Here is a 19,226-nt window from a genome sequence, read left to right as displayed (position 1 = left end):
TCCAGCCTGGAAAGTCTCTGGCGGTGGCTTTGAAGACTTATTTCCTTTCTAACACAGCGTTGTGTGTCAACTATACTTCAATAAAAAAATAATAAATTTTACAAAATGATAAAATAAATCATGAAAAAGAGAAGAAATCAACACATACATACACACACACGAAAGAACAAACTTGAGCTCTTAAAAAAAAAATAGAAAAGAAGAGAAAAAGAGTTCTTTCCTTTACCCCAGGCTTCAGCGGCACCCCACCTCCAGGCACACAGGACCCCCTCCGTTCCTGCCGGTGCAGAGCTGGGGGGAGGCAGCAGAACCTTGTATTTACCTGCCCCCTGACACCTGACTGAGGGTCCTCCTGGCTCAACGTGACCGGTGATGGCAAGGACTCCACTTACTTACCCGGGGCAGGGTAACCAACTCTTTCTTTGCGGGGCCCCCATCCTCTCTCCCAGGTGGAACCCCTTGCCCGTGTCTGTCCTGCTGGGAGGTAGTCTCTGGAGTCCAGACAGACACTGGGCAGTGATGAAGGTACCATGTAATTTAACTCTGATCATGTGGCTCAGAGAAGGAGGACCAGGGAGTGGGTCCTTAACTGACCCTTTTCTTCCCCCTGCACCTGGCCCCACCCACCTTGTCTTCTGGGGAGCTTTAAACCAAGAACATTCTCGCTCCCCACACTCGGCTCTCTCCTCCTTGTGCTTCCCAGACCCCTCTCTTTCAATCCGGCAGCTCAGCCCTCCCCAGAGGGTAGAGAGCTGTCGTCCCATCCCTCCTGGTCTTCGGGCATTGGCATGGGGGAGTCGGCGGGGGCTTCCAGTCCCAATTCTGTCCCCTCTCTCACAACAGCTATGGATGTCACCCAAAAGGGAAACGCACCTTGCATCTCAAGGAGCATCTCAATTTCTCAGAGTGTAGCCCTGCAGGAGGGAAGGCTCTTTCTACAATGTGACTTTGACTCTGACCCTTGCAGCAGAGTTCACGCCTCCATCTAGGCGGGAATGCAAGCGTCTGCCTTGCCGCTCAGCCCCACCGCTCTGTAGGTTGTGCTACTCACTCACGGAGGTCCTTAGCCAGAATGGGGAAGGGAACCCCCTGCCCCAGGGCCCGCGTCTGGGACAGAGTCAGTGAATAAAACACAGCCATCAGCAGCCCGGCCTCTGGAGCCCTCCTGGAGCTGGGTTTGCCAGTGGTTCTGGGACTTTCACAAGCTTTGTGACCTTCGGCAAGTTACTCAGCCTCTCAGTCCCAGCGCATCTGCTACCTCCCCCACCCCAACCCCATGCTGTTGGAACATGAGACGAGGTAGTGGGTCGGCCACACAGCAACTGCTAAGTAAGCTGGGCTCTGTCACCAGTCTCCGGCCCTCGTCCCGCTCCCCTACACTCCCAGGTCCCTTTCCAGCCCCAGGACACAGCCCCTTCCCCCCACGCCCCCCACCCCCGCCCTATTAGAGCCAGATCATAAAACCTCCAGGGGAGGGAGGCCGGTGACATCTTTAGTGGCGACATTTGGGTGAAAAATTCATGACCATCAGTTACTCAAGGAAGAGGGGAAAAAGGAGCCATTTCCACGGCTCAGGAACGTGGCTCTCCCCGGCTGTGAGTCCACAAATCTATTTTATGTGACGAGATCTATAGTCTAATAGAAGGAGCTTATCACAGACTTAAGAAAAAGTGCACAATAATGCGCCACTCTTTCCCCACCTCCCGGCCCGCGAGGCGCCCTCCCGGAACATGAGGGCAGGGGCTCTCCAGGAGCCATGGAGAGTTCAGCAGCCAGCGGAGCCCCATGGGGGGATGGCTGGGTGGCCGGGGGCGGGGGGAACCGGTGACCCCCTCGCCCCACCTTTGTGCTGCCCCTTGGAGGCCGCTCCCCTGTCCTCATCACCATGGTGGAAATCTGCCACCCTGTTGTGTCAAAGTCTCTGCCGGGCCTGGTAGTCCCACAGTGCCGAAAAACCAGTCTGTCCGTCTGTCTGTCTGTCGCCACAAAGGAGGAATGGAGGCTTCCCCTTCTCCTGCTGCTTCTCATCCTGGAGAGGAGCAGCCAAGTTGAGGGAGGAGTCAGAGGTAGGCAGGTGGGGTCTCAAATCCTTTCCCAGATCCAGGTGCCTCGAGCCCAGGTCCGGGTGGGCCTGGGGTAGCTTTGAGAGGAAGGGGCTTGGTGTTTGCGGGGTGGCAGCTCGTCCTTAGGGAGCCTCGGTGTGGGGCTCGGGAGGCTGACATTCCATCTACAGGAAGGCCTGGGGCTGCCTGAGCAGGTCAGGGAGTTCCTGCACTGGGCAGGGCTCGCTTCGCTGGGGCCTGACCTGGGGGCATGCATCTGCTGCTGGGTGCAACCCAGGGACAGATCCCAGCCCTGGAGGCGCAGGGCAACTCCTCCAGGACCCACAGCATCGCCCCCACCCCACTGGCCCCATCCACCAACCTCTAAGACCCGCCTCCCCCCATGAGTGAGCCAGACTGGGGACCCCGGTGGAGACGTGTGTGCCGCACGAACGAATGAGTGAGCAATTGAATGGATGGCTGTGGGCAGCCAGACCCCGGCTTGGTCCAAGCCTTGCCCTCTGTGGGGCATGTGGAGAACTGGAGGGCAGGCCTGCCCGGGGTCTGTTTGCAGGAGGAACCCGGAGCTTCCCCGGGGAATAAAGTCACCTGGGCCTTCGGACGTACACCTTTGGGTGGAGGACGGCGGCTCAGTGCTAGGGGGTAGGGGTGGGGAGTCATTTTTATTTTACATTTGGTTGTTTGGTTAGTTGTTATCGACCTCATCTGGAAAGGAATTTCACGAGGTATACAGTGATGAAGACAATAGGATGAAAAACAGAAGGAAAATGAACCCAAGGGGGACGTGACGGGGTGGGGGTGGGGGGAAGGAAGCAGTTTGCAGGTCTGGTTGGAATTTCGGGGCCACAACCTCTGACCTTCATTCCCTCATCTCTAAAATGGGGATAACAGGGGCGCCTGGGTGGCTCAGTCGTTGGGCGTCTGCCTTCGGTTCAGGTCATGATCCCGGGGTCCTGTGATTGAGCCCTGCATCAGGCTCTGTGCTCGGCGGGAAGCCTGCTTCTCCCTCTCCCCCTCCCCCTGCTTGTGTTCCCTCTCTTGCTGTGTCTCTCTGTCAAATAAATAAATAAATAAATAAATAAAATCTTTAAAAAAATAAAATAAAATAAAATAAAATAAAATGGGGGTAACACAGAACCTTGGGTTGTCGCAAGGATCAAATAAGAAACCTGGAAAGCGGGCAACATAGTGATCGATAAGGAGCACTCAAAACATGACCAATGATCAGTCAATAAATAATAATGTTGCTCTGATTATCGCATGGCCTGAGAGCCACTTGCTGGGCCTGACGGTCGGACTCCTAAGGTCCTAGTAGGCCAAGCAAATAGGGAAACTGGATCAGCCATCATATCCACGGGGCCCTAGGGACCCCAAGCTGCTGTAGGAAGACAGACATTCTTTGCAGGGACTGAGGCCTGGGAGCAAGGCCTTCTGTTCATCCCCATAGGCGGGCACTAGGACAGGTGGAGGGCAGCGTTCTGCACACTTTCCCAACCCAGGGGCACATTGGCAGTCCCCTGCCCGGGGCAGCCTAGGAGAGCGCATGCTGAGAGGGCCCAGGCCCCTGGATCTGATCCACAGTCCCTCAGGCCGGCACCATTTGAAATCCGGGGCAGTGAGGGAAATCAAGGCAGTGACCTTGTTTGTGGACAAGTGGGCTGGGGCTGTTGCTTGGCTGTGCCCAGAAGCCCAGCCCAGGAATGTCCAAGTCTCAGGCGAGAGCCTCGGGGAAGGGAGGTACAGACTCAGAATTGCTTCCCGAGGGCTCTGGGGCACCAGAACACAAAGAGTGAGCCTTTCTTTGTCCTTCCTCAAGGCACACCTGGCCTGGTGCGGCCATTGGCTTTCCCACAGCCACCCTGTCTTGAGCCCCGCACAGTGCAACCTTCACTGAAAAGGTTAGCTCCCCATGAAAGCTGACTGCCACCCTCCCCAGGGCCTCTGCCCACACTTCTGCAGGCCCCTCTCTAGCCTTCCCTGGCCTGGCCCTTGATTGGCCCTCTCGCTCCAAGACACACCAAACTCCAGCTCCCATGCTCCTCCCACGGTTTCTCCAACTCTCACCTGCCCCTGGGCCTTTGCACATGCTGTTCTCATTGGCAAAATGCATTTCACCTGCATCCTCTCCTTTTGGCTAACTCTCCAGGTATCAGCTCAGAGGTTACTTCCTCTAGGAAGCCTTCCCTGATCCCCAGATTGAGTCAGGCTCCTTCCATGTGCCCCATAGCTCCCCTCCTGCTCTCCTAAGTACACATAGGGCTCCAGGCTAGAACTCCCAGTATCCTTTCCAGTACCCATGTCACATTCCTTGAGGGCAGCAGCTTTGTCTCTGGGCCACACTGTGTCCCTGGTGCCCAGGACAGGGCCTGGCACGTAGGTATTGTTGAATGACTGAGTGATGTATTCTCAGTTGTGTGGTCACGGGGTGTGGCTCCTTGGCCTGGTCTGTGCCAGGTGCAGGCAGGGACAGTGGTGTCTTCTGCAGGCCTCAGCATTGCAGGCACTGATTCGGTAGAGGCTATAACCAGAAACATCATCCCCACGGTGACCGGGAGCAGTAGAGCAAAGAGGGCTCCCGTCAGGTGGGAAACGAGAAGATTCTTCTGTCCTGGGGCTCCAGGAAGCCGGAGTATCCACGGAGGGAATAGGGCAAAGCAGATGAGGTTGGAGCCCAGGAAGCAGTGTTTTGGGATTGTTACTGTAACCTCCGGTTTTTGTTTCTTGTACTTTCTTTACACTCCCCAGGTTGGAGTGACCTCTAAACCCAGGTTCCCAGATGCAGGGAGAAGCAGGTTTCAGTGGAAACCAAAGCCAGCAGAGCTGGGAGATCCAGAGGGCCCAGGAGGAGGGCCAGCCGGCCGGACGCGCATCAGCCAGAACCGCCCTGCGTGCGTCCTCTTTGCGTCCTGGGGTTCTGCGTTTGGCGGCACTGGTGAAGCCGGTTTGGCCACCGGAGCCTGATGCAAAGCCACTGATCTGGTTCTGGGCAGGCAGTTACTGGCTGGCCCCCTGAGGCCGCCCTGCCAGACACTTGCTTGGGGTGCGCAGGACCAGTCAGCATTCGCCAAGCGCAGGGTGACTGAGCCGCCACGAGGCTCCGGCGGGAAGTCAGCCACGGCGCTGCGCCCACCCCGGGGCCACCTGTGGCCCCATCCCAGGGCCTCTGCAGTCAGACCCCACAAAGGGGGTGGCGGGGCTGGTGGGACACGGAGAGTGTCGAGTGTGTGGACTCAGCAGGCTTCGGCTCTAATCCTCATTTAGTAAATATTGCTAAACAAAGGAGGGAAGCCCGCTGGCTGGCTGGCTGGCTATTCTTAAAAGGGAGTTTTATTGATGTCCAGCAAGGGCACCAGTCAGGACTTCTGGGTAGGGCTAAGGAGGGGGTCGGCCTCTAGCGATAGAGGGCAGGCCCTGATCAGGGGGTCGGTTCTGGTGTGTCTGGATGCACGCGGTAAACATGTTTGAAGGGGATCACCTTCCTCAAGTAGGTTAAGCATCTCCACTGCGATCCCGAGTAGAGTTTAGCAAGGCCTTTTTTTATGTTTTCTAGAGTGTTCGAAGGCCTGCTTTAGCCGATCCCATGTCCAAATTAGGCCAGCTCCATTCTGGTGCTGCCTGAATTCGTGAGGGGCCCTGCCTTCCGACCTGACGGATGGATCGGTTCTGCCATCGCCGGGGACGCTGTGAACGGACTCTCTGTGGCTTGAGTTCGCTGCTGCGTCTCCCTACGTGGAACCTCAGAAACCAGCCCCTCCCGTTATTGATGGTCCCCATGGGGCCCAGAGGTGACTGTTAAAATATTGTCTCCTGCAGGGATGCTCTGGGACCAGATATGCTTGAGGCACCTGTCAGGGAGGACGGGCAGGGGGTCGGGGGAGTCAGCATGGATTTCAGTGCTCGTGTAAGGGAAAGAAGAAATCTAGCACAGATTGAAAGAGCAGAGGTCGTAGCCTTCCTTTGCATGGCCCGGTGGGCCCAGGGGCACCAGGGGGGGCCACGAGCACCGAAATGAGCACCCCTAGGTGATCAGGGGCATTAGTCCTGGGGACTGGAGGCCGAGCTTTCTTGGCTACACAAGCCAGGTGATGACAGATGCCATGTGGTGGGTGACAAAGCTCAGGGCCCAGCCCGGGACATCTCTGGCTGTGAGTCACTCCCTCCCAGCTGCATTCTACATCACGGTGCCCGGCCCCCTGAGTGAGCATGCGTGTGATTTAAATTCATGGTCCTCTCAGTCCTCCCTTTCTCCTTACATATGTTTTCTCTCACTATGTGTGTCCACAGATCTTGGTTTGGGTCTCGTCGCTGCTCTGGTTTGCTGTGTGACCGTGTGGGTCGCCTGGCCCCTCTGCGGCCTGGTCTTATCATCTCCCCTGTCTTAGCTCAGCCAGCTGGAACAGACACCACAGACCAGCGGCTTAAACAACAGGCAATCTTTTCCTCATGGTTCTGGAGGCAGATTTGGTTCTTTGTGAGAGGCGCTTTGGGCTTGTAGGCGGCCACCTCCTGGCTGTGTCTTCACGTAGCTCGGTCTCTCTTCCTCTTCTTCTAAGGACACTGATCTCATTGCAGGGTTGTGTGTGTGGGGGGGGAACTCCCCCACCCTCATGCCCTCAGCTGTACCTAATCACTTCTCAGGCCCCACCATCCCCGCACTGGGGATGCTAGAGGGACATGTTCAGGCCCTGACATCCCCTAACTGCCCATCTAAAGGCTTCTCTGTAAACTGGGTTTGGCATGAGGTGCGGGATCGCCCATGGAACAGCACCCTGCTGCTGGTGTGGTCCCTGACAGCTGGCTGAGTGCACACGTGTCTGAGCCACGGACAAGTGAGGTGCTAAGCTAAGGGCACCCTGCCATGGAGGGTCCACCCTGAAGCCTCCACTTAAGGAGGAGTCATGGAAGGCTTCCTGCAGGAGGTGGTGCAGATGGGCCCTCACGGACGAGGCCTGGAAAGACATATTTCCTGGCAGGATGATCAGCCCCTGCAAAAGCTGGCCTCAGAGGGACAGAGGTGGAGCCCAGAGTCAGGAAGTCTGGGAGTGGCCTATCACCCACGCCTCGGGGGTTAGTCTCAGGCAGGGAAAGAGGGGCGCATCACAGACAGCGAGGGTCCGGGGCCCCCCAGGAGCATGGCAACCCTAGCCGTCATCGACCCCCTGTGTGACCTCAGGCTCTCTGAGCCCCGGCTGCCTTGTGGTCTGTAAACCACGCAGAATTGTTGGGAGAATATAGGAAAGAAGCCCCTTGCACGGTGCCTGGCACAGAGTGGGGTCTATATGTGTTGTTCACGCCCTGTCTCTTCCTCACAGGAATCGAATTAACAAGGGGTGGGGATTGGGCGATTTTGCCAAGGAAGGGAACATGGTCTTCCTGTTCTGGGGGTGCAGGGGTGGGGGGGTCCAGCAGCCGCTCATTAGAGGCTCTGAGCTGTAGCCCCTGCCGCGGTGAGGATGCTGAGGGACACAAACACTCAGCGACTGAGGGGCCAGAGGCAGCGGTGAGGAGATCCCAGGGAGATATGAAGAGGAAACTGAGGCACCGTTGCTTGCCGAGCACAGGGTCTGTGCCAGGAGTTACCCTGACCTCATCTACTCTGTTCTCGGGGACCAATCCCATTTTATAGATAAAGAAACAGAGGCTCAGAGAGAGGAAGCCCCAACCCAGACTCTCAGGCTCTTCTCCCTAGCCAAGCTTCCTATTTATCCACCTCTGCGCTGTGCCCCAGGAGCAGGGTCCTCTTGTGGGGTCTGCGCCACGGGAGGGCCAAAGGAGCCACCCAGGGGGGAAGAGGGGGCGGGGTAGGGGTGGTGGAGGGGGCCCAGGGCCTGTGCCCTGAGCCCCAGCCCGAGCCTGGGGCTGGAAGGGAGCATGGGCCAGGGTCTGGGGACATGGGGCCCCGGGTGTGAGCAGCCGCGTGGGACAGGTCGGCTGGGCACCTGGGCTCTCCGGCCCTTACCCTCCCCTGGCGACGGCCCGTGCATCCGATCCTCGTTAGCGCGGCGCCACCTAGCGGCTCTCTGGGGAAGCGGCGGCGCGACCTTATCCCGGCCCGCGGGCTGGGTCCCAAGTTCCTCGAGTTCCTCCGCGCCCCCAGGGGAGAGAAAGGAGGAGTGCCCCCCCACCTCGCCCAGAGGAGCAGGCGGTGACACCTGACACTTAAGGGGCGGAAGGGGTGGAGGCAGAGCTGGAGGGAAGCAGGCTTTGACCTTGACGCTGGTCCCTGCTGTTGGCCCCTGGCTCAGCCCCAGGAGGAAGCAGGAGGAGGGAGAAGTCCGGAAGGGCAGGCAGGAAGAAACACCAGAGGCGTCGGTGGTCCAGGGGCCTAGGATTGAGCGGGAACCCAGTACTCCTGGAACCTCAGTGGGAGGCAAGGCCGTGCACACCTGCTTCATGATGTTGGGGGCATTAGCGTGGTGGTGGTGACTGTGCATCTGTGTATCTGTGTGAGTGTGTATGTCAATGAGCCTGCCCTCCATGCCCTGCACCCCCTCCTGGGGCAGCCGGAGCCCTCCTATGTCCCCAGCAAGCTGCTCCCAGGTGGGGCCCCTTCTGTCCCCACCCCAGCCCCAGCCCACAGTCCCACAGTCAGCACGGCTTGGGCTGTGGCCGCTGAGGGAAATTATTCCTTAAAGCTGGACACGGGGGCACCTGGGTGGCTCAGTCGTTAAGCTTCTGCCTTTGGCTCAGGTCATGATCCCAGGGTCCTGGGATGGAGTCCCACATCGGGCTCCCTGCTCTGCAGGAAGCCTGCTTCTCCCTCTCCCACTCCCCCTGCTTGTGTTCCTGCTCTCGCTATGTCTCTGTCAAAAAAATAAATAAAATCTTTAAAAAAAAAAAAAAAGCTGGACACGGAGGCCCCCCAGCTTCACAGCCTCAGTCTCTTCAGGTGGAAAATCAGGACATTCAGCAGCCATGTGCTGTGTGTTTTAAAAAGCCCGGTGCATGAGGACGAGGGTGTTTCTTCTGCTGTGTCCGGGGCCTGGAAAAGTCCAGAACCTGATGCTCCAGACCCCGAAGGAGGAGGACTGGAGACCCATGCTCTGTGAGCACCCCACTCTGGGAGTCTAACTGCTGGAGAGGAAGGGACATGTCAGCCCGTGAAACAGTAATGGCGGAGGAAATTGGAGGATGGTGACCACAAATGTGACCAGCAGAGTATTGTTTGTCCTTTCATATGTGATGCCCTTCCCAGGAGTGATCAGGCCACAGATGTCCACGACAGAGGGGGAGGGGGCTCCCACTGGCTGAGGACCATTAGCTCAGCCCCCCGTGTGGGTATCTCCTTACAGAGGCAGGGACGGAACCTCGGCGAGGTTATAAAAGCTCCTTGCCCAAGGTCCCCCTGCTTCTAAGTGACAGAGGGAGGATTCGAGCTGGCTTGACCGACGCCAGGGCTGTGTAGATGCCTAATAGCAGGAGGGCCAACCAATATGGAGGGCATGGTGGGGCATGGTGGGGCCTGGGTGTGTCTCAGAGTGGCACCTGGCCACTGCTCCCAACTGGGGTGTCACGCGTGGACAACGGTTCTGTGCTTGGGCCTTCGGCTCTCGGTTTTGGCAGGAGTCTGGGAGTGGGGTCTTGCCCCTCTGAGCACTGTTCTCCCACCCACCATGATGTGTCAGCCCACAGGAAGACTTCCTTAGAGCTTATCCAGGGACAGGCATCTCTGTCCTTTGCTCTGATAACAACTCCCAGTTTCCTCCAGGGAGGCAAGAGGCCCTCTTGGAAACCAGCAAACGTTTTCTTTCCACCCGTCCCGCTTCCCAGCAATTCCCTCTCTAACTACCTCCTCCTTCTGCACCCCAAGTGCTGGGACTGGCTCCTAGGGTCCTCGATGTCTTCCCCTAAGAGATTGGCTAGCTCCTCCCCCAGGGCCCCAGGGAGACCCACAGTGTGGGCCTAACAGAGGCCACACAGAGGCCTGAACCAGGGGAGGGGACGAGGTGGGGGGAGGACTTTGCTTCTACTTTCTTATCTGGGAGGAGGGTGTTGACTCCAGAAAACTCTGACCACCAGTACCTTTGTGGTGGGGGCTTGGCCTGTGGGACTGCGGCTCCTGTCCTGGGCCTCTTGCTTTTCCTGGCTGCTCCCCATGCTCTGGCTAGCCTCTCAGATCTCCATGCTCTTTCTCAGCTTCCTCTCCTGTAAGATGGGTTTAGCGAGAGGACCAAGTGCTGGGTGCTGGGGGTTCCTTCTACCCTCTCTGCTCTGGCTCTCCATCTCCTTGGATCCTTTTCTTGCTGTTCCCAGTCCTTTGCCAGGCGATCTCCCTGCTGGGGCCTCTCATTAACCAGATTTGAAAAACTGAGACTGGTAGAATTAGTATCAAGAGACAGGTAGGGAAACTGAGGCTTAGGGAAGAAGTTGATCTACCTGAGGTCACACAGAAGTTGGCAGGTGAGTTGGGCCAGAACCCAGAACCCTGGGCCATGTTCCCTTGCTGGGGATAACTAGGAAAGGGGTCCTAGGAAATATCTCTCATCTTTGTCCCAATCAACCCCTCCAAATGGTTTTAGTTTTCTCAAGTGTGAGCATATATATTTTTAAAAACAACATAGAAGTTTACTTCTCGCACACAAACAGTCCAGGGCTTATCTGGCAGCTCTACAGTGTCGTAGGAACAGTGTCCTTTCATCCCGCTGGACTGCCATGCTCAAAGGTGACTTCCATCTTTGAGTCCAAAAAGACTGCCGCAGCTCCTGCCATCATTTCTACACCCCAGCCAGTGGCAAGGAGGAAAGAAGAAGGGGGAAAGCTTAAGCCTTTCTTTTTTCTTCTTTTTTTCAGTTTAAAAAATTGTGTTAAAATACACATAACATAAAATTTACCATCTTGGGGCGCCTGGGTGGCTCAGTTGTTAAGCGTCTGCCTTTGGCTCTGGTCATGATCCTGGGGTCCTGGGATCGAGCCCCGCATCGGGCTCCCTGCTCCGCGGAAGCCTGCTTCTCCCTCTCCCACTCCCCCTGCTTGTGTTCCCTCTCTCACTGTCTCTCTCTCTGTCAAATAAATAAAATCTTAAAAAAAAAATTTACCATCTTAACATTTGAAGTGTACAGTTCAGTGCTTTTAGGTACATTCATATTATTATGCAACCAGATGATGAAGATATTTTCTAGAAAAAATTGGGGCTCAGAGAGGGTGTCTTGCTCAAAGTCACACAGCATATAAGTGGGTCTTTTGACTGTAAGGCCTGCCTTGGGGGCTTCTGCCGGAGCTGGGTGTCACTTCTCATTAGCTAGGTGGCCATGTGAGGAGTATCGGACGTCGTGTGGGGTCCCAAGGTGCCCTTCACCCCCAAGGAGATGAAGAGGCCCATCTGGGGCCTCCACCCATGGGATGCTGGGCCGGGAACTTCCAGCCAGAGCTCACAGGGCTCACATGAGCACCCCACATTCCCCTCTCTCCGCTCCCCAGAAGCTTTAAGATGCTGGGAAAAAGAGGAACGTCTTAGTAACGAGGGACTCTAACTGGATTTTCCCCAGGATTGGTGTGCAGAGCTTACTACTGAATGATTTACCGAGCGGCCCAGGCCAGAGTGGGGCTGGCGATGTCCCAAGTGTGCGTGTGCGTGTGAGCGCGCACGCTCTTCCGTGCCTGGTGTGAGCGCAGATGCACGTGTCTCTGTGCGCACGCGGGTGTGCGCCCCGCACGTTCAGAAGCACCACGAGCGGCTCGGGACCCAGCGGGCTCTGGGCGGGCGGGGCCCCCGCCTCCCCGAGGGGGGACCCGGGGGCCCGCAGTAGTGAGCGGGGCGGGTGGCTGCCAGCTGGGCCCAGCGAGGAGCCGTGTCTGGGGTGGTGTGTTGTAACTGGCAGCCTGGCATATGAGTCACCGGCCAAATTAACTCAAGTTTCCTTTGGGGAAAAATGTAATCAGTTATTGCCCTCTGTTCCATTTTAGCAAATTAACTCGTCCAGTTTTTTATTTCTATTTTTTTAATGTGGGGAGGGGTGAGGGGGGTGAGGACAGAGGGTGGCGGAGGCCGGGGCCAGAGCTGAGCAGCTGCCTCGACAAGGCCCCGGGAGCTGCTGAGCACAGACTTCAAGGGAAGTGGGGTCCCGGCTGAAGCAGGGGGGGCGGGGGCCGCTGCTCCTGCAGGCTGACACGGCCTCGGGTCCTGCTGGGACCCGGGGAGGGGGGGTGGAAACGCATATTTGAGGAAGAACTTCGCTACCCCTGAGCGTGTTTCCCGGACACTTTTCTCTGTGCCCACCAGCTGGAAGAGCATAACAGCCCCACTGGGAGCAAGGGGGGGAGGATTCCTGGGGCCTGAGTAGGCCTCCTGGGGCAGATTGTCCCAGTGCCAGAAGACACCAGTCTGGAAGCTTCTGCCAGGCCTTCCTGTGTGTGAGTGACCACACTGCAGTCACGGGCACAGTGGGGCCCGGCCTGTGGCCCCAGGGCTTTCATGTTCATACTCACATCTACCTTTGAGGTATTGCAGACCCCCTGACACAGAGGAGGGGTCTTGACCCTCTGAGAGGTGACACGGTAACACCAGACCTTGCTCCTTCCCCCTCAAATGTTGGGGGATACAAAAGGTATTTGATCTTCAAGAGCCTGAGCGTGCCCTGGTTCAGCCCCCGGGACCTGTGGGGTGACCACTGTCTCTGGTTGTAGCCCTGGGTGCACGTCCTGGCTCTCCTGGGAGGTCCACCCCTCTGTCGACATCAGGCCCTGTCATGACCCAGACCTTACCAGCTTAGGTTCTGCTGTCCCTGAGAAATCCAGACTGTTCCCAGCCCATGTACGCTCCCCCACCCTCCTCCCACCTCCCATTGCTCAGTACCATGATATGCGGTCCCAGGTGCCAGATTCGCGTCCACTGTGGGCATGGAAAAACGTCCCAGCGTGCATGGGATGTTGGGTGGGGTGGGCATAAAAGCCATACCCACATTGTAAGCTCACTGGGAAGACCCACTGAAATGCTGCATACAAACTACGCAAGGAACACTCACCCTTGGAATTTTTTTCCAAGGGTGAAGTCTGCGCCCAGCCGGGTCCCTGGCCTGGGGTCTGGTCCGTGGGGAGGTGGCCTCAGGCAAGACCTGTGGCTGGCATCGGGCCTGAGGAGCTGTGGGATCCCGAGGTACCAGTCCCTTGGTGACAGGGAGGCATGGCTCAGCATGAGCATGACGGTGCCCTGGGAGGCAGGGCCTACTTTCTGGCCATGAGGAAGGGGCTCTTGTGCAGGCAGGTGGTCTTGGCCAGGAGGAAGAAAGCAGCACGGCCGTGCCATTGGGAGCAGAGAAAACGGAGGACTCACAGGGGACATGCCAGGGCGCTTCTAGGTTCTGGGCGAGGTTTAGAGGAGGGAGATCTTACATCAGCAGGGTTGAGAGTCAGGGAGATTGACTTACTACAGGGAACTGGCACGGGGAGGCCCGGGAAACGCTGGACATAAGAATTCCAAGGGTGAGGGGCACCTGGGTGGCTCAGTCGTTAAGCGTCTGCCTTCTGCTCAGGTCGTGATCCCAGGGTCCTGGGATCAAGCCCCACATCGGGCTCCCTGCTCAGCAGGAAGCCTGCTTCTCCCTCTCCCACTCCCCCTGCTTGTGTTCCCTCTCTCGCTGTCTCTCTCTCTCAAATAAATAAATAAATAAAATCTTAAAAAAAAAAAAAAATTCCAAGGGTGAGTGTTCCTTGCGTAGTTTGTATGCAGCATTTCAGTGGGTCTTCCCAGTGAACTTACAATGTGGGGGTACGGCTTTTATGCCCATTGTAAAGCTGAACAAACTGAGGCTTAACGGGGCAGCAAGGCCACCCTGAGACCCTGTGCAGGCCCCCTGTGGCTTTGTGGCTTCCTGGGTGAGTTCACCTCCCTAATGCACCTGTGAGCCCGGGGGCTGGGCACGACCCTCAGAACTTTGGGAGCTTTTGTCCCCTGAGCCAGGCAGCTGCACAGTGGCCCGTAGAGACCTGGATCTTCTCTGCCGGGGTGCTGGAGGCCAACAGCTGGGGTGTGGTGAGGGGTAGCCACTGTGGGCGTTCACCACCCCAGGAGATGGCCTCACTGTCCCTAGGGTGCTCACGGCACTGCAGTTTGGGCGGCTTGGGCTCCCGGCGGGGGCGGGGTGGGGGGTGCTGGGCTCCCTTTGTGCCTGGCAGGTGCCCGACTTCCTGAGTGGGTGGACTCGGGGAGGGAAGGAGCGCGGATCCCTTCCGCACACTCTGGCTGCAGGCTCCGTTCAAGCAGTGTTGGGTGTGTCTGCAAAGTCCCCCTGCTGCCGTCACCAGGGTGCGACAGTGGGGCAGGAACTGAGGTGCCCACCGTGGGGCCAGCCTGGCCTCTAGGTGAGTGTTTGTCACCAAGCCATTCGTGGGTGGCATCCGACGGTCAGAGCAATGCAGAACGACCTTGGGAGCAGCTTGTCCGGGGGGCTCCGTGGGGTGTCTCGGATGTGTGTGGGGGGGACACTTGTCGGTGGTCACAGTGCTGGGAGGGAGGACTGGCACCTGGCGGGCAGGGATGCCCGGGGCTCTCTAACGTCCCAGGGGCCCCACGGCTCCGCTCTGTGAAAGATGTTTCCCGCATCCCACGCACACCGCCGGTGTCCCGCCAGACATTCCTATGGGTGAAAAACTTGCTTAAAATGGTCCGAGCCTAGAACTGGACTCTGTTTTACATAACACACAGCATTTCTTCTTCTTCTTCTTTTTTTTTTTTTTTGCACAGTCTTAACAAAAAAGGAATCTCCAAGGCGTGCAGCTACAGCGAACATTGAGGAGAGATCGTCTTTTGTGCAGTCTCGGGAACTTACTGAGAGTGTCCACTGTTCCAGACACGTCTTCCCCAGACGCGAGGCTACTCATGGTACTTGAGTGTCTGGTGTCACCTCACGGTACCAGCCTGCGTTTGGAAATGTCACATTTGTGGTGAGTATACGAGCAGGTGCCCCAATTCCCAATTCCACTCCTTCACTTCGACCTCTGGGTACACATGCCAAAGCATTTAATACAAAATGTGGTTTGATTATGTATCACGTTCCTTTTATTTCTCCTTGATATCACAAGTGAAGGCATTATTATATTGATTTTTAAAGTTATATCTGCGAATAGGTCATATTGTCAGTTCACGTCGTTTCTGGAGAGACAGGGAGGTGCCGCGAAGCATCTGTTATAGGACAGAAATGCTGGGTCCTCCATTTCATGGATGGGGAAACTGAGTCCAGGAAGGCCCCGTGACCTGCTGGCTATCTCCCGATTCCAGGCCCGGGGGCTCTTTCTGCTTCCCCAACGGCCCGGCCTGTGGCTGCCCTCCTCCTTGGCCTGTTTTCTCATGACAAGCCTGCTCCCTATTATAAAGGGGGAATGAAAGGTTTTTAAAAAACACGTCAACTTTTGTTTGTCATGTAATGGAAACTTCCTGAAAATCCAGCTAGGCCCCGGGCTGTGTGGACCCAGCAGTCTGGTGGTGTCCGGGGCCTCTCCTGGCTGTGCCCTCCGCTCACTCTGGCCACACTCCCTCTGGGCCGGGCTGGAGCCGGGGGTGGGACCAGATGACCTCCTGTGACCTCATCTGGCCAACAATATTTGCTCCCTTTCTAGATTGTTTTTCCAATCACCAAGTGAATCTGAGTGAGACTCTCTCTCTTCTTTCGATGACTACCTTTCAACTCAAGTTATGGTTTTATAAATAATATATATGGCAAGTCAGTGCTGGGGAAAAAGGACAGTCATTCGGCTCTGAAATATTTATGGCCTGGAGTGTCTGCTTACTTTTCTTTGGAGTCATTTTTTTTAGCACGGCGTGACAGAAAGCGTGACAGCCCAGGACATCTTCGGGGGCGGTGGCACAGATGGCCCCTCCAGCCAGGCTGCGGGGCCCATCCATCCTGCGGCTGACTGGGGAGGTGGCACCTCTGCCCAGGGAGCCCTCCCAAGCCCAGACCTCCTAAATTATCTCAGGGAAGGCTCTGCTCCAGTGACAAGAATCAGCACCACTGCCTTCGAAACAGACGTTGCTTTCCAGTGTGCGGTTTGAATTATAACAGACCCTATGTCCGAGCTTTACTCAGATACGCTCTCGAATCCTTGGGCCTCTCCTCGGAGGTGTGCACTTGCACCCTCATTATCCAGGTGGGGAAACTGAGGTTTATCAAGGTTAAGGAATTTCTCAAGGTCAATGCCATCATCCAGTAGGAGCCTGGATTTTCACCCAGCCTGGCTGACTTCTTATCTCAATCTTTTCTCCTTGTACCAGGTTGCTGCCCAGCCTCATCACTTAGCTGCAGCTGGGGGCCAAGGAATGGACTGCAGATCACTTTCTGCGGCTGCGTGTGCCTGTCTGCAATGGCATGAAATGCTAGGGGCCTTGGATCTGGGAATAGCAATCTGCGCTGAACAGCCGGGCTTGAATCCCAATCCTAAAGCAATGGATGCATTCCTGCATGTGCTGAAGTGGGGCAGATGGTGCTAGAAAGACCCATAGAGTCATCTTGTCCGACTTCCCATGTTACAGGTGGGAGATGAAGAGCCTGGCAGGGGTAGGAATTTGCCCAAGGCCACAGAGACAGCTGGAGCCCATTGGTCACGATGGTGGCTCTTGGAGTCCAGTCATCTGGTCAACCTCATCTCCCTCCCATTACCCTTCTTCTTCCAGAGGAAAACCAACACTTGGAGGGGGAAAAGCTTGATCAGCATCACGCAGTAGATGAATATAGAGCTGTGTACTTCCTGGGTTTGGCTGAAAATCCACGAGGGAGTTAAATAATTTTGAGACTGTGCATGAGGAAAAAAGAATTCCAGGGCATTTCTAAACTAATTGGACCATGGAGTGGGCTGTAGTTAATACATGATAGATATTTAATCAATGATCGGACTGAGTGGTGAGGCCAGGAAGATCTCACACCATTTCTCCACCTGGAAGCACAATTTCCTATAGGAAAAAGACGCTTATATTCCTGATAGTTGGTGACTCTAGGCACCCCGAGGGCAGGGCTGGTGCTCTGTCATAACTGGGGCAGGCAACAGAGCACAGTTGTGAAATCAGTCGGGGATAACATTTCTGAAAAAGTCCAGTTCAGCCCTGAGCCAGAGGGAACTGTCAGGCTGTTCTGCCTTTGGCCTGGTTCTCCCTGTGGTAGATAGTCTTCAAAGACGGCCCCCTCCGTGAGGCCCCCTCCTGGTGTTCATGCCCTCCTACCGCCCTCTCCCCTGAATACGGGCTGGCCCTGTATGCACGAATAGAATGTATTGGATGTGACCAAGTGACTTCCAAGGCCATGTCAGAAGATCCTTCTCTGAGATGAGCCCTCCACACCAGCTAAGAAGCCACCACCAAGATCATGTGCAGATATGGTGAAAAGCCAGGGCCTGTGGAAGGAGACTCTCCTTGCCCTTCCCTCTGGACAGCCCTCCCTCACCTGGAGTCCTGCTTACACCTCCCCTCTGCCCTTGGTTTCTGGCCATCTCCCAAAACGTGTGGCCAAGAGGCCCCAGAGTGTCCCTGGGGGACCCACAATGGGAAGGAGCAGGGCTATGCAAACAGCTAACTGGTCGGTACAAGACGAGCACAAGAATAGAGCAATTCTAGACACTAGGATCGAAGTTTGACATTGCCACGACAGCCAAGCCTTGATCCATGCACTCGTCTCTTCGAACGGGAAGTAGACCCTACTCAATACAACTGTCAACTTGCGAGGTGTGTCATGTTTGACCTGAGCAGCCTTCTGGTCATGTGCTGAGGGGCCACGTATTGTCCATGATGACCATCTAGGTTGCAAAGCAGAGGGTGAGCCTGTAGTATGCCTTTGTTCATCCCCTTTGGGAGGAGACAACCCTGGGGGAAAGACATGCCATTGGTAAGTGCAGTGGGGGCTGGTTCTCGGGCCCCATGCTCACTCCCCTGACCCCTCAGCTGGCTGTATTTGTGCAGTGTGAAGTGTACAACTACCCGTGGTAAATAGGAGTGGAGGCTTGCCCCCGGCCTTGAAGACTTGAGCAGCCTGACCCCTTCTTCTTTGTAGCTAGACCCTTGGAGGCTCGGGACTTGTCTCATAAGAGAAACTTGACTCCCTGTCTCTCAAGGAAAAGAACTGAAGGATCCAAGGACTTTGCATATCTTTTCGTAAGACAAGCTGGTGACATTAGACTCTGGGATCAATGACTTGATTTTCACTTACATGCATAAGACCTCAAGTAGCAAATTCACTTGGGCCAGGGTTCTTTGAAACATCTGAGGAAGAGTCAGAAAGCTCATTGGACCCCAAGTACTAACACTTCCAGAGGCCAGGAGCCAGCTGGCTTTGCCTGGCTGGGAGGTAGGGCCCTACCTAGTTGCCCCTGGGGGTTGTTTAGGGGAAAATGCCAGGTCTGGGGTGGATAATTCCAGTACAGCTCCGGAGTCTGGCTTTGGAGGTGTGGTTGTGCCAGAATTAATGAAATCCTGGCACACAATTCAGGACAACCCACTTCTCAAGGGGATACCCTAAGAGCCAGCGTCTAAATCTTGGGCTGGAGGGAGCACTTCCTGGAGGGACCCCCTGACTGTCAGGCATGGGGGCCCGCAGGGAGGACCTGCCCTGGCTCCTTTAAGGCTTTATCCCTTTTTTTTTTTTTTTAAGATTTTATTTATTTATTTGAGAGAGAATGAGAGAGAGCACATGAGAGGGGGGAGGGTCAGAGGGAGAAGCAGACTCCCTGCCGAGCAGGGAGCCCGATGCGGGACTCGATCCCGGGACTCCAGGATCATGACCTGAGCCGAAGGCAGTCGCTTAACCAACTGAGCCACCCAGGCGCCCGGCTTTGGATCCCTTTGGTGAGGGTTACATTCTTACATTTGTTTTTTATTTAAATCAGTTAGCATAAAAACACATACTCACCAGGATCATTTGTGAAACATCTGTTTATGATAGTTATGTTTGGGGCCCTTATAAAAAGCCATCACTACTCAGTAAAGAGGGCAGTGGAATGCCCCCCCCCCCCCCCCCAAGTGTCTACTCTCCGATCCCTGGATCAGGTGAATAGGTTACCTAACGTGGCAAGGGAGAATTGAGGTTGCGGATGGAAATTAAGGTCACCGATCAGCTGATGTTAAGATAAGAATTATCCGGCATCATCCAGGTGGACCCAATGTCATCTCAGGACCCTTTAAGGCAGAAGAGGAGGTCGGAGTTAGTGCTTTGAAGATGCTACCAGCTGGCTTTGGAGATGGAGGGG

General features: G+C 55.9%; 1 long non-coding RNA gene across 1 annotated transcript in view; it reads left to right on the top strand.

The window, feature by feature from the left end:
- LOC117999450 overlaps positions 1-17,676 on the top strand; it is a 39,751-nt gene extending 22,075 nt beyond the window's left edge. Inside the window, exons 2-3 of the long non-coding RNA XR_004676268.1 lie at positions 14,743-14,942; positions 16,270-17,676. This is a non-coding gene — a long non-coding RNA (uncharacterized LOC117999450). The remainder of the gene's footprint in view (positions 1-14,742; positions 14,943-16,269) is intronic.
- Positions 17,677-19,226: the final 1,550 nt, after the last annotated feature.

This window comes from Mirounga leonina, unplaced genomic scaffold (assembly GCF_011800145.1).
Source record: "Mirounga leonina isolate KUSES-001 unplaced genomic scaffold, KU_Mleo_1.0 Mir_454, whole genome shotgun sequence".
In the NCBI taxonomy this organism is placed as follows: domain Eukaryota; kingdom Metazoa; phylum Chordata; class Mammalia; order Carnivora; family Phocidae; genus Mirounga; species Mirounga leonina.
The sequence above is the reverse complement of the archived record's forward strand: the minus strand, read 5'-3'. Positions and strand labels throughout refer to the sequence as shown.